The sequence below is a fragment of the Lactuca sativa genome, chromosome 9, assembly GCF_002870075.4.
Source record: "Lactuca sativa cultivar Salinas chromosome 9, Lsat_Salinas_v11, whole genome shotgun sequence".
Lineage (NCBI taxonomy): Eukaryota > Viridiplantae > Streptophyta > Magnoliopsida > Asterales > Asteraceae > Lactuca > Lactuca sativa.
The window spans coordinates 194,074,050-194,088,049 of NC_056631.2; the positions used below are offsets into that span (position 1 = coordinate 194,074,050).

Consider the following 14,000-nt stretch of genomic DNA (forward strand, 5'->3'; position numbering starts at 1 on the left):
CTTCGGATGCGGGACTACACCTAGTCAGGGCGATTGGATAACGTGATTAGTATGGACGATGCCTTCGGGTTCGTTAGTATAACTATAAACTGGGCGTTTGTGTAATGCGGGTTTGTAGTAAATAATCATTGCTCGAGAACCTTCCAACGTCGCCTGGGACTGACACTGCTATTTTCGTAATGGTTTCAACGCAACTTAATGGATTCCAAAATAACTAGGGGAACATCGGGTTTCCCTAGGGTTTTTATTACATACAGATTTGAAACGCATACATCTTCAATGAACATTTTTTTTTACAAGTATAGAAACAAACAAGCATACCTATGGATCTTCACAAACGTTTTCGAAAGCTTTTCTTTTCAGAAAATATCGGATTTTCTGGTGGTTTTTCAAGAAATATAAACATTCGATTTCAAACACTACTTATGAACCAGTGAATCAAGGGAAATCATATTCAGTGACGGTTGCAGTTTATTTTTGTATGAATTGAACAAATTAATTTTTGGGGAATGTAATGTTTAAACAATGTAAGATATGTAAACACTACTGGTTGTACTATGTTGATGAATGGTGATGAATGTTGTTATGTTTCATATATATTCAATGTTATGGTATTCAATTGAGTCACGACAGCCTCCGGACGTTTCCGCCGTCTGGTTCGGGGGTGTGACATAGCGTCAAGGATGCCCCTCGTAACCTCGGCTGCAATCAGCTCACGCAGCCTCTCATCGATACCATCAGTAGGGTCGCCTAACCCAGCCCCGGATCCAGATCCCAATCCTGATCCTGATCCCGATCCTGATCCAAATCGCGTAACCACCATGCTGGACTGTTATTTCACAAAACATAATGATCTGGATACCCATAACGAGGTTACTTCCATACCGTTTTCCTTTGGAATTCCCAGGTAGAACATGGGTGCAGTAGTATGGGCCCAATACTACCTTCCACACCTACTCAGACCTTACCCCGTTGCTTTACCTGGTACTTCCAAATCTATCCACACAAACCATGACTCACAACTCCCGTATGAATCAAACACGGACACCTTATGGTTGTCCTACTTATACAGTTAAACCAATCACTACAGGTTGCTTTTTGGCATGCAAATTATACACAGAAAGGATCAAATAGGCTAAATCAATCATTTTGAGGCTATCAGTTCCTAACCGTATATAATTTTAAAACATACACTTAGCAATTCCATATAATCGACAAAGCTCACTATCATATAACATGGCTATTCAACTTGGGAAACTACTTACTTGGCTCGGCTGATCACGCGCATTGCACTCTCCTCCTATAGCTTAACAATCCTTTTTTGGTTACTTTTGAAAACATTTTACCACTTCCTTAGTTTGAGTCCCGACACACCCGAGAATGTGTCCGAATCCCTCAAACCAAGGCTCTGATATCAACTTGTAATGACCCAATTCTTACCAAGATTTTTTTTTCATTTTTAATTAATCAAGCACATCCCATAATCCATAAGTTTCCAAACCATTTGTTTTCCAATTCATAATTATTACAAATTCATTGTACTTTTTAAAAACATCAGAGAGTCCCAATCACACAAAAAGAGAGGTAGAGTGCACGCCACGTCATCACGCCTTGCCTTTGCCCTTAGGCTCTGAAGTACCTGAAACAATCAATCAACCTGTAAGCAAAATGCTTAGTGAGTTTCCCAGAGCATACCACACACACACAAATCACATATCATATATCCTGTTAGCTATAAAAGCTACACACATACCACGTAAGCTATGCATACATGAAACCTGTGAGAATCCCATGGGCTAACCCACATGGTCTTTACCTAGGACTGCCATGGGCTCCCGCACATGGCCTTACATCCAATGCCATGGGCTACCCCACATGGTCTTCACCTAGGAATGCCATGGGCTACCCCACATGGTCTTCACCTAGGACTGCCATGGGCTACCCCACATGGTCTTACATCCAATGCCACGGGCTTCCCCCGGGGTCTTCATACAAAACATGCAATCACATAACAAAACACAGAATGTATAACACATATATCATAATCACATAATGGGCCAGCCTTGGTGCCTTAGACCCATAGGTATGGTGGGAAGACTCACCTACCACGAATGCTGAACTAACACTTGCGACCAAATATACCCCACGGTCTGCTCCACTCAACTGCCTAAAAAGTGTCATACAATATCCAATCATTTCCCCAAAGTCCATCCTGGTCAACTACAGCTAGGATCAAGTCAACAGTCCATGTTGACCCTAACTCGCCGAGTACAACCAGTGACTCGCCGAGTTTCCCGGGATAACATCTACTCGCCGAGTCATCGAGGTGACTCGTCGAGTTCATACAGTCTTGATTGATAATCTAAGGTCATTCGTCGAGTTTCCTTGCTTGTCACTCGACACGTCTACGAACATCCAACAATTGGGGGAATCTTACTCGACTCGCCGAGTTGTTCCTTCAAATCGTTGAGTTCTAGGTAATCTTCATCCGGCTCACCGAGTTGTTCATCCAACTCGTCGAGTTCATAGCAATATTCATCGGGCTTGCCAAGTTGTTCATCCAACTCGTCGAGTCCATGCCTGCCTTCATATGACTCGTCGAGTCGCCCCCTGAGACTCACCAAGTCCTATCATTTCTCAAGCCATACAGACTCTTTTAAGCCATGCAATGCTTCCAAATTACAGATCTAGGCTCCTGAGGCATGCTTTCCACGTAAAGTTGCAAACTTTACGTGCATGCAAGGCTTTAAGGCCCTAAAATAGGAAATCTAAGCTTGGAATGGAGTCATACACTTGAGGGGAGGCACATGCTAGGATCAATTGATAACTTTATGCATCTCAAAGCCAAAAGGAGTCCAGATCTAAAGTTACAACTTCAGATCTTGGCTTAAACACAAAAGCCCTTTCTTAGAATCCATGCACAAGAGGGTTTTGGTGGAAATGAGCCAAGGAACAGCTTAATACCATCAGAAAGTGCTCCACAGAGGTAGATCTTGAATCCCCACGAGCCCTTTGCTTCCTCAAGTGCTTCCTTCACCAAATCCCTCCTTCAAGCTTAAAATCACCAAGAAACACACGCACACTCGAATCAGGGTTTTTGGGATGTAAAGAGTTGTAAAGGGGAGGCTAGGGAGGCTAATGACCCTTTAAATAGGGTGCAAGGCCCCGAAATCTAGGGTTTCATCTGCCAGCATCTACTCATCGAGTCCCATAATGGACTCGGCGAGTAGATCATTAAACTTCGCGGACAAACCCGCTACTACTCGATGAGTAGGGAGGCCAACTCGCTGAGTAGGTTCTCAAAAATCCAAACCAAAATATCATTATTAATACCTGAGGATCAGGGTGTTACATTAATTCTCGCCTAATCACCAAACTGGCGACCCAATAGCCAAATCGGCGTACCAGAAACACGAATCAGAGCACCAAAAACATGAATCGAAATAATCCAATTCATTTTCTTCGTTGTTAATCCGAGCTTCGATTCTTAATTTCAGATTCTTTATACTTCAGTTTCATTGTAATGATACTTGAGATTAAAACCTGTTATACATCAGTTTTAGATTCCAGATTCTGTACAAATTGCTATCAACGAGGGCTTGAAATCGAATGATAACCCGATTTTGTTGAGATTTTGTTTAATGCCCAATTGATATCATATATTCAATTAAATAGGTTGTCAAGAACATAATTAAGGTTTCCCTTTAATCATTCTGCTTTTCTCCTCTAGTTCATACATAATTACTGCAAAAATTAAGTTGCCATTGTTAATGGGTTTGTGGTAAAGGTTTAACAGTCAATGGGGGAAATAACAAATGCATAAAGGTGTTAGAAAAAAAAGATATAAGAATTGCATAGAAGGTGTTCGACAAAATGCTTGAAAGAATAATTTGGCCTACATCAAACCTCTTAAGTGTTAAGCCTATTTATCAAGCATACATCACCACATTTTACCTGGTTACCTGGTATCAAGTCAAATAAGGACCTTTTAAAACGTTAAATTCGGACTTCACTCCCTTAATTTACAAAATAATAATAATAATAATAATAATAATAATAATAATAATAATAATAATAATAATTGAGTGTCATTTTAAAACAAACACGATCAGTTTGATGGGCTAATATGACATTACCCACCGTCCAAATGCTTAATATCCAAGGAAAGTGTTGATTATTTCTGCCTAAGATTATGCTTTGTTGTCCAAGTTTGGATGGAAAAACTCAAAAGAAGTGGAGTACAATCTGATGTTGATTGTGAGATACATGGCCGATCTAGAGATTTTAAAAGCCTTGTACAACTGAGTAAAATATAGGCCCAAAATTGTTGAAGATAAAAGGGTTGTATGCTAATTTCATTTAATTTGTTTAACCCATATTATTTCATATTTGATGTAACGTTCCAACGGTTCATATGATGTTTCAATAAAGGAGTTGTTGACACCACCAATAGTTTGACCATTTAGTTTCTCTGAAAAATCTTAAGCATATGAAATTACTAATTAACCTCTAGAAGTTATACTTTTTCATTTTGATTGCAATATACATAAGTTCAAGTGTCATTCAAAATACTACACATAAAGACTTGGTTCTATTTAAAACCTCTTAAAATATTAAAATTACAACTGTAATAATAAAATAAAAAACTTGTTTCTAAGACATTCAGATACTACAAATCTTTTGATTCTAAGACCTTTAAAAAACCTGTAAAAATTCAGATGGAATACTATATCAAAAAGATAATGACTTATATTATCATATACGAATCAAAAAAAAAGAAAAAATAAAAATTTCTGTACCTTACGGTTTTTCGTAAACTCAAGACGAATTGGAGCTTTTGGAATATGTTTTGCTTCTGATTTTCAAAAACTTAGAATGTTAGATCTAATAGGAAATTACGGCTTCTAATTTAGTGAAATGCATCTGATTCAAGTGAAGAAAGAAGTAAGACAAAAGAAACTCAAAGCTTCTGATTTTCGGAATCGAAACCACAAGAAAGTCAGAGTATATTTACAGTTCAATGTCTTTGATATAAGTGATAATACCTCTGATTTTGGAGAAGAAAGAAGTAAGAACAAAAACATCATAACCCAAATATGATTTTAAACAAAAAAATAGAATCGTTACTTACTTCTGTCGATGATTGTAGACCCTTCGATAGTAGGCACGCGTTCAAGAATCGAAGCGTGTTTTCCCCTCGATTTTTTGATTTCCTGCTTGTGTGCGTCGGCCTCTTCTTCTAGTTCCAGCAATATGTAAGCAGTAAAGTTAGCATAACACTAACAAAGGGAAAAAATTGGGCCCTTATGTCTTGGTGGGCCCTGTTCTTAAGCACCGGTTGAACTCCAATAGGGCCGGCCCTGGTGAGATACACTGGCATCGTTGGGTGTCGTACTTTTGTTGTTTCGCTAGTGATTTTGAACTGGTCCAACATTTTCTCTTATTTGTGTCATATTGCGGTGTTACACTCTATATGCTTATAATTCTTTATTTCTGTATTTCCTTATTGGAGTTTGACTATTTGACTCTTCTTGGTTAGACTATAACCAACAATTGAAGTCCATCTTTATTGTGAACTCAAATCTACTACTTTCCAAAATGCAAACATTGCATAGACGGCTTCTTTTTATAGCTACAAAAGTTTTCTGCATAGATGCATGCAACTATAACCATGTACCTCTGTTTTCTTAATCCTCGTTTCAGAACTTCTTTTTATTTTACTATGGGCATAATTATATATGCTTTAATTTTGTGGTCCTTGCACTTTATTAATTATACAACCGCTAATAACCTCCTTGCAAGATTCTCTTCTTTTTAATTCCTTGTGTAGAAAGCAAAGGAGGCAAAGAGTATTTAAGACAATAATTTATTTATTCTTATTTTTATTTTTCTAATGGAAGGTTACCAAATATATTACTTGCCATAAGTCTTGTGAACTTTATGGTCTGCTGTTAGTGCACGTCCTCATTTTCCATGATACCTTTTCTTTTGACCTTCAAGCTAAGTTATTTACCTTTTCTTTTGGTTGATCCATTTAACTTTTAAATTTTATATAGTTGAAAAAAATTGAACATAGTTAAATAAGTTATAAATCCTGATAATTCTTTAAAGTTAAATGGAAAATAGATTTAGAAAAGCATAATTTACAAAATAAGGTTAGAGTTTTGTAATTGGGTTTTTTTTTTCAATGGTGAATATTATATATAGAAAACTAACAAGAAACTAAAAAAATATAAATAATTACAAAGGCAAGGCTAATGTCAAAATCAACCATGATATCGAATATAATCAATTACAAAGACAAGATAAGTGTGCAAATTACAAAGAAAAAGAAAAAGGCCAAAATGGTACCCGTTTTAATCTTTTGGAGACCATAACTATCGAATATATCTCCAAAACACAAAATGAAATTTAAGCGGGTTGGAATATGGAGTTTAGGTTCAAAATTTTCAACAATGATACAGTATATTCAGAGAAGTCAAATATATTTCTGCATTTTGTTACTACATATATTTTTATTCACTAGATCAAGGAAAATATCAAGATAAAGAAAATTGATTGAAAAATATAATTAATACATTTTACGTATCATTATTTTATATAAAAATGAATAAAACATAAAATAAAAAAATCCATATATTTGATTTTTCATGTATTTAAAACTAGGTGTGAGACCCGTGTATTACACGGGTTAATTTAAAAAAGAATTAAACATTAAAGTGTAAAATGTTAATATTTTTTAATGTATAACTTTAAAATAAGAAACGAAGATATATATTTATTGCAATTTAATAGTATATATATATATATATATATATATATATATATATATATATATATATATATATATATATATATATATATATATATATATATATATATATATATATATAGTATATGACTTTGATTTTAAAAATTGAAACAAATTAAAAATTGAAAATTGGATAATATTTCTTTCAAAAATACTACAAAATGACAAGTGTTAAAATTCATTAGCGAATGACAAGTGACAAAAAAATTTTTATTAAGGAGGATGTTAAAGATCTCAGCCCAATTCATTGATTTTGGATTGGTTTCAAGGATAGAGAAATTTTTGACAATCTATCATTCATCTTGCACGTTGTAGTAAGTGAAAAGGTTTTTATCACTCTTCTACTCCCTTTGTTTTCGCTTACTTTCTTAGTGTAGCTGGTCCACTTAACATGTTAAGTTGAGGTAGAGTGAAAATTATTGTCGGCATATCAACTTTTTATGACAAAATAATTCATTTCTATTATCCACTAGGGTTTTTAATAAATTTAATTTCTCTTTCGGCATTTAACCTCTGTCATGTCCCCAATTGCTAGCTAATTAGCGTTAAGTTATAAAAATTTGTTCAATTGGTAAGATTTTATATTTTATTGTTAACTACAAAATTGTCTTCATTCTATTTTTACGAGGGATGCAAGGTGCGAATATATTTATGTCCATTTGTGAGAAACGTAATCTATAGATTTCTAATTAGGCAGAGATCATCTTTTTTTAATTTTTTTGAACATATAAACCAAAGAGTATATTATTTAAATACATGAAATTTTTTTATAAAAAAACATATATGAACATTTTGTTTTAAATTACAAGGAAAGTTTTTTGTAATTTATTTTCTAAATAAAGTTCAAATAAACGACATACGAATTTATTATACCCAAAAGCTAAAACCCAAACATAAAAAAATACACTTACCTTCTCTGAAAATTAAATATACAACTTTTATAATTTATTTTTTATACAAAAATCAAATTTACCAACATATAAAATTATTATGCTAAATCTAAAACTCAAAAATTTACGATTCATATGCTAGTTATTTTTGCTTTTATATATATATATATATATATATATATATATATATATATATATATATATATATATATATATATATATATATATATATATATATATATATAGGATAGAGATCCGGTAAGAAATTTTTTTTGGTAGGAGGTAAGAAGTTTTTTTTCTACATATTTTTTTGACGAACAAAAGAAATGAATCACTAGATGATTCATTTGTAAGATGATTCACAAGAAAAAATTCCCAAAAAAGCATCTTTATGATTCATTTTTAAGTAAATTAAGAAAAAATTTACTTTTGTGACAATTTTAGTGAATAACAACAAAATCATTGTATAAATGAATCATCGAGCTGTTTTTTTGAGAATTTTCTTTTGTGAATCATCTTACAAATAAATCATCTAATGATTCATTTTGTTTGTTCGCAAAAAAAATATGTAGAAAAAAAATACTTCTTACCTTCCTACCAAAATTTTCCTTCTTATTTGATCTTGACTCTCTCTCTCTCTCTCTCTCTCTCTCTATATATATATATATATATATATATATATATATATATATATATATATATATATATATATATTGTCTCAATATAAATGTATAATCAACCACATATATTTTTATTTTATTAATCGGACATTTTCCACTATTTTACTGAAATGTTCATCAACCTTTTTGTAACATGGAGTTTGGAAACTAATCATCCTTAATAAATCAAAATCTTTTTGTCATATGTCATCTTCTCTTTCATTTGGACACATGTTATTTTCTAAAATTTTTGAATTTTTTATTCTCCACTTGTCATTTTATTAAATTAAAATTCTAGATTTAATATATTAGGAAATATATATGTAAGGTGTTTATTAGAAAGAGTTTATATTTGTAATGTATTTAATGTATTAAATCCTCATTAATTTTAATAATTAAAAATTATTCTTATTTTTCTTATAAATTCCAACTTCTCAAACTTTTAAAATTTCATATTTAATTTTTTTTTCAATAAACTCATGTAATACATAGGTCTCACACTTAGTTTTTAATGATTTCCATTGGAAAGAGAAAATGCCGATTTATGTTTGTTTGACCAAAAACCAAACCTTAACTATGAAAATTAGTGTCTAAAATTTTACAACCAAACTGAAACCCAAACTAATATATATATATATATATATATATATATATATATATATATATATATATATATATATATTGAGAGAGAGAGAGAGAGAGAGAGAGAGAGGTAACGAGAGTGGTATTATAAACCTTTAGCAAGAAGGTAGAGAACAATAAAAAAAATACTACAAAGCCATGTTGGAGGATAACAACCAACAATCCTAAGAAATAGTATTTTTCCTATGTCTATTATAAATCCAAAATTAAGAAAAATACCGAATATCATCAAAAATCTCGCCTCTCCTATGCTTTATCGTTCCAAAAGTTAGTTTATTACAAAATTTTCAAATGATCGAAAACGAAACAGCAATCATTGTAGCCAAAACCTGTGTAGTCTCCTTATTCATCTTTAGCGAATTAACCCAATGGGATATCTCATTAACCATACCATGTGATCAAGGTTGTAGAACTCACTACTCGGTATCTGTTCGGTCGACTGTCTAGTAGTGAGTACTAGGGAAGAACTCTTTCAATAATTCATGTAGAAATATTTTTAGGGAAATATTATGTCAAAAGCATAAATTGATAGAAATATATAAGAAAATTAGGTACATGTGAACACACAAAACTTGAAAAACACGTAATGGTCTCACTTCGTGAATAATTGAAAATTTATGATATATATATATATATATATATATATATATATATATATATAGTTTTATATATATATATATATATATATATATATATATATATATATAATATACTTAATGATTTATAGTTTTAACACATACATATGATTATTACTATATATATATATATATATATATATATATATATATATATATATATAGTAATAATCATATGTATGTGTTAAAACTATAAATCATTAAGTATATTATACATATTAATCACTGAATTGGCTGAGTTTTACAACACTGCTCGCTTCAGTATGGGGCCGAGTAGGGAGTACTCGACTAAGTAATCTCTCAACTCAACAAGTTTTACAACATTGCATGTAATGGAACACATATATTCTACCACCTAGCTATTGAATGCCATATATGGGTCAAATATATTGTAATTAGAGAAAAGATGTCCAGCAGACTCACCAATTTCAAAGCAAACGGGACATAATAAAGACTCTAATTCAATGCCTTTATCAAGTAAATTCAATCTAGTGGAAAGCTTATCTATTTCAATCCGCCAAACATGAACATTAACCTTTAATGGAACATAATAATTCCATCTAGTAGAAATGTTAGAATACTCTAATGTGTATGCATAAATAAAATTTCTCATCGAGGCAACCGAGAATTATCCCTTGACATCTAGATTCTACGAGTAAGAATCAGATGAACTGGATAAAAGAACATCATTGATGATTTCTCGCATCTCATCCCATTGAGCATCAGTAACAACGTTTTGCAAATATTTCACAAATGCCTCCAAAATATGCATTTTTGAGGACTGGTCTGATAAGCACACCTCAAAATTTGTATCAAGAACAAAAAGCCTATGTACCTTATTCTTAAAATATTCAACACATGCCAATTATCCAGCCAAAACCTAGTACTTTTTCCATTCCCCACCTTTTTAGTACATATATCCTGCAAAACAAAAAACCTTTCTTCTTTAGATGTTCAATCCCCCTAATCATATTCAGCCATGAACTTAAACCTGCGCTTTTAATAATCAGATCACCTCCTAAAGAAGAGTGTAAAGTCGAGAGCACCATAGCCCATAAATCATTTTGATTTTGCAAAGAACGCCAATGCACCTGAATAAAAGAGCATTATTAAAAGCAAAACTGCTTCTAATGTAAAGACCTCCTGTTTCCTTATAACTCATCACTTTACTCCAAGAAATCCAATGTAGCTTTCTCTCTCCAATGTCTGCTCTCTAAAAAAATATAGCTCTTAAAGATTCCAAGAGCTTAATAATCTTAATAGGCACTTTAAATATGGACATTTGGTAGATTGGAGTACTACCCAAAACCGCCTTCAGATGAGTTAAATGACCGCCAATGGATAATAATGTTTCTTTCCAAGCAGAAAATCTGATAAAAAAATTATCCGTTGTAGACTGACAATTAGCAGCTGTATTCATGTTAGCACCTATTGTGTAACACTAGTAAAAACTCATAAAAATTTAAACTTTTTCAACCAACAAAAAATTATAATTGTTTACATTGCAGTTGTCAAAATAGTTTAGACATCAAAGTTTTTCCCAAAATCATAAAACACAATATGATGAGGTGGACGATCACGCCTTCGCCTTCTCGCGATCCTCTGAGTTATCTGAAGCATAATCCAAAACTGTAAGCCCAAAGTTTAGAGAGTTCCCCTAAAATACCAATAAATAACAAATAGCACAAATACAATTACAACATGCAATGGGTCCACAACTAACAAAATGGATTGCCCATGAGCCTACATCATAACTCTGGCTTGCCCTATTGGCTCGCAACTTATGTCTAGCTTGCTCCTTGGCCTGACCAGTCCTCGGACTGAATACTACTAAGCCCTCAGTACGAGTTTGGCATGCCCTTCCCGACCCTCAGCTCGTATCTGGAATGCTCATGAGCTTGCAGTATGAGTCTGGCATGCCCTCCCTAGCCCTTAGCCCATAACTGGTATGCGCCAGGGTTTGTTAGCTAGAGCATGGAGCAGTACAACCTCAACTCAAACACGATATGTCGACATATAACAGATAATATCATATACAGATAAACAGATAGTATCATAGGTAGGCCTACAAATCTAACAAACTAGCATGTCAAAAACTAGCATGCATATCTATTCCATACTCAGTATACCTATAATATTAGGTTATCAAACCAATAGGCTGTCCTTGGTGCCTTCGACCCGAAAGTACAGTGAGGAAAAATCACCTTACAAGTGGCACATAACTGATAACGCCTAACTCTGAATCTTCGCTCATAACTCAAATGCCTACAACCATCAAATGACCAATCCAATCAAAACCTAGAATACCTAAAATACCCTCAGAGTCAACATGGTCAAAGTCAAAGTCAAGGTCAATGGACTGGCTTGACCAACACGTCGTGTTCTCTTTTCACCATGTCGTGTTCCATGAACTGTTCCACAGACGGGAAATCTTCAGCCAACATGCCGTGTTCGCCAGATTCCCAACAACTTAAGATATTCAGCAACCTTTTCGACCCCAAGAGCACTAAGGCTCAAATCTGAACTAGAAATGTGGTTAGGGAGGATAAAGTTTCCAACTTTATCCTTTGGGATCGTAAGAAGGTCCAAAAACCCAAACTACATGCTAAACCATGTAAGGGCTCAACCATAAAGTCCTCAATCCTTAAGATCCAAAGTCTCCTCCTTCCAGAAGTGGTTCAACCACCTAAACCATTCCAAAGATTCGTGCTTTATAATACATGCATGTCTAATGCATGTTTTGAACCCATATTAGGTCAAAAAGGGAATCCCTGACCTACTTTCTATGCATGGCAACAAAAATTTGGTTGGAACCAGATCCAATCCACTACAAGGTCTCCTTGACCTGGAGATTCATAAAGTTGCAAACTTTATGAGATCCCTCCATGCATCAACCCATAAAAAAGAGAAAAGGAGGACATAAATCAAGATCTAGTGAATATGAATGGTACAAATCGAGACTTGAACACTTACACTGGTCCAAGAGAGTGCTACACTAAAGTATTGTAGCACCTGGTTCCTGGTACGTAAAATTTATCTTAGTGGTTTTCATTTTTTAGCCTTGGACTCGGCGAGTTGTAGGTCCGACTCGCCGAGTAGAGACGGGATCCGGAACATGTTTAAGTTGGCGACTCGGCGAGTCCCCGCTGTCTGATGAAACCCTAACTTCAAGGGTTTTCCCCTTATTTAAGCTAGCTTGTGCGGCCCAAGCTCGCCCCCTTTCACCCTCAGAGCACCCTACATCAAACCCTAACTCGTTTCTTGTGAGATTGAAGTGATTAGAGTGATTCCTTGAAGATTTTGGGAGAAGAAGGAGAGTGGATCAAGAAGAGAAGAAGGAGACCAGATATCTTGGTGCTATTTCAGAGTTCTCTGAGGTATATCTCTGCTCCATTCTGTTTGTATGCTTAAAACCCCATTAGAGCACCTTTTGAGCTCTTCTTGAACCTTTTCCAAGCTTGTGCATGAAGTAGAATTCGTAATAGGTTGGTTATCCACTAGATGTAGTCATGTTTGAGCTCTAGAAGCTCAGATCTATAGCCTTTATGGGAGTAAATTGCTTGAATGTCCTAGATCTACCTTCTTAGCCCTTATTTTGCCTTTAATCCCCAGTCTATGCATTTCTACACGTAAAGTTGGAAACTTTACGTGAAAATCCTGCCCTAAGAACCCAGATCTGTAAATGGCATGAACTGGATTCGAACAAGATCGAGTGTATAGTATTTGCATGTGGCAGACTCGGCGAGTCGAGTCGCGAGTCCCTGAGTTTTTCCCCCTTTTCGTTTATGCCGAGTAGAGTAGTGAGTCCTGGGTGGACTCGGTGAGTTGGAAGTCGAACTCATCCATGAAGGAACTCGGCGAGTTCAAGGCAACCTTCTTAGATCAAGAACAGACTTGACGAGTTGTTCATACGACTCAGCGAGTCACAACATAAAGTGTTCATCGGATGAAGATGAACTCGGCGAGTAGGATGAAGGACTTGGACATCAGTTTAGAAGGTGAACTCGTCGAGTCAATGCCTAACTCGACGAGTAAAGACGAGATTAAGGACAATCGAATGGACGGGACTCGACGAGTTGGCGAGCCAACTCGGCGAGTCGGGTCAACTGGAAGTTGACTCTCACTTTGACTTTTGACTTGATCAGGGGTAAAATGGTCATTTTACCCAAGGGGCAATTAGCGGTGTTTGATTGAGTATTTTGTGGGAATTATAGCCGGAGGATTTTCGGAGCGGCAGCAACAGCAGACAGTCAATTCCCACACCGATCAGCAGCTATTTCGAGGTGAGTTACCTTCTAGTAGTGGTGGGTTTAAGGCCACAATGCCGGCCCACCAGTAGGAGACGTATGATAGATGATTGTCT

The 14,000-nt window shown here is 34.6% G+C and overlaps 1 long non-coding RNA gene across 1 annotated transcript; it reads right to left on the reverse strand.

Moving 5' to 3' along the window:
- Positions 1-1,379: 1,379 nt before the first annotated feature.
- On the reverse strand, positions 1,380-5,562 carry LOC111904963 (uncharacterized). Its single transcript, XR_006187474.2, has 2 exons — positions 5,132-5,562; positions 1,380-1,639 (listed from the first exon to the last, which is right to left on the reverse strand). It is a non-coding gene; the product is annotated as an uncharacterized LOC111904963 (long non-coding RNA).
- Positions 5,563-14,000: the final 8,438 nt, after the last annotated feature.